This window comes from Ursus americanus, chromosome 24 (genome assembly GCF_024610735.1).
Source record: "Ursus americanus isolate L20-20 chromosome 24, mUrsAme1.1.p, whole genome shotgun sequence".
Lineage (NCBI taxonomy): Eukaryota > Metazoa > Chordata > Mammalia > Carnivora > Ursidae > Ursus > Ursus americanus.
In genome coordinates this window covers 37,962,034-37,963,842 of record NC_142150.1, presented here as the reverse complement: position 1 = coordinate 37,963,842, position 1,809 = coordinate 37,962,034, and positions in this window count along the sequence as shown.

Sequence of the window (1,809 nt, the reverse complement as noted above, 5' to 3'; positions counted from 1 at the left end):
TGGCGTGCCCAGCAGTTGCCAGCGTAATGCCACCTAGAGTAGGCTCAGAAAGGCATCTGCTGAAGACATGAATGACTGCGTGCATGAATGAACAAATAAAGAACAGAAGGGAATAAAGAACAGCCACAGTTCTCATAAGACCTGCCAAAACTGGGAAAAGCCTCGCCGGCTTTGCCAAGGATGGAGGACTTTATCCTGGGGGAGGCGGGGAGATTCATAAAGCAGAAGTGTTGGCTATGCCCAGATCCAGGACAGACTTCGGGAGGCAAGCTCAGGCTGGGGTGGGATGTGGGAGGCCAGGGGGACCCTGTGGCAGTCCATAAGAGAGTGAAAGAGGCTGAAACCAGAGGGAGCCCACGGCCCTTATCTGCCGTTCTCCTGCTCCATTATTTACTGTTGTCACTACTCTGAAGGGCCTATGAGACGGAATCCTTAGAGAAATCCCCATAATACTCAGCTGACCTCATAGCCACTTAGGAAAAGGGGTGATCTCAGAGAGGGTCACGGTTCCCATGGTTTCCCCCTGCCCCACAGAATCCCTCCTCCCGAGGACTGCAGCTTCCTGGGGATTTTGCTGGGACCTCATTGTGATCACTGCACTTTGTCAGGAACAAAAGAGAAGAGCCTGGGTGGCTTGGAGCCCAGGTCCTCCCCACCAGCCAAGTGGGTGAAAGGCTGGGTGGGTGGGGGGCGGTACCTTAGGAGACAGGGCCTGAGGGCGGAGCCCATGCAGCCAGTCCCCACAGAACGGCTGGGGGGGCCTTTCGGTCTGTGCTCATAGGGGCTCTCTGAGGTCTGCTGCTGGACGGGGTGGGGTGGCAGGAGTGAAGAGACTAGTTAATCAGAGGGACAGTGAATGTGGAAAACACCTGCAGGGGCAGCCACGGCGAGGGGGGTGGTTTGGGGGGGGTGAAGAGAGGGAACAAGGTTCTGACATAAAGTCCCTCAGAGGCAGAGGGCCAGTGGCCGAAGCAGTACACTCCTCCTGACCCCTTTTGGCTCTTCCTTTCCCTGGTTGATAAAGATGGCCAAGGCATCACTAATTTTTTTTTTTTTTTTAACACACACACACAGAGAGAAAGAGAGAGCACAAGCGGGGGAGCTGGAGGGAGAGGGAGAAGCAGGCCCCCTGCTGAGCAAGGAGCCTGCCTACGCAGGGCTCAATCCCAGCACCCTGGAGTCATAATTTGAGACGAAGGCAGACGCTTCACTGACTGAACCACCCAGGCTCCCCAACACCACTAATCTTTAAAGCTATGGCTCTTATCTTTCACAGTCCGTGCGTTGTCAGGTTTTGTGAATGAGCAGTCGACCCTCTCTGGGTCTCCTTCCTGTCTCCCATTCATTTCTCTGATCATTATAATCTTCTCTGATTTTAATAGTGGTGGTAACGATCCCCCGTGTTGGCCTCTCATGTTAGGGTGTCCAAAGGACTCTCGCACGGTGGACTAAAGCACTTGGCACAATGCCCAGGACAAAGGAGGCATCCAAAGGGACTTACTGTTCCTCCTCTGGGTCTCGTTCCTCAAAACAAGACCAAAAGTGGGTCTTCTTACTCCGTCTTTGCCAATGTGGGCACGGGCACTCAGACTGAGTCCTAGAATGCAAACCTCAGATCCTGCTCCCATCAAACCTTCTAGAACCCTCTCTGAAAGGTCTCCAGTGAGTCCAATCGCCTTTTCTCAGACCTCTCAGAGACTTCTGGCAGGCTGACATCCTTTCCTCTTGCCATGCCATCCTCTCCTGGTTCCTTGGCAATACAACATCCTGATTCTACCGTTGGACCACCCCCTTTTTTATCTCCCATTT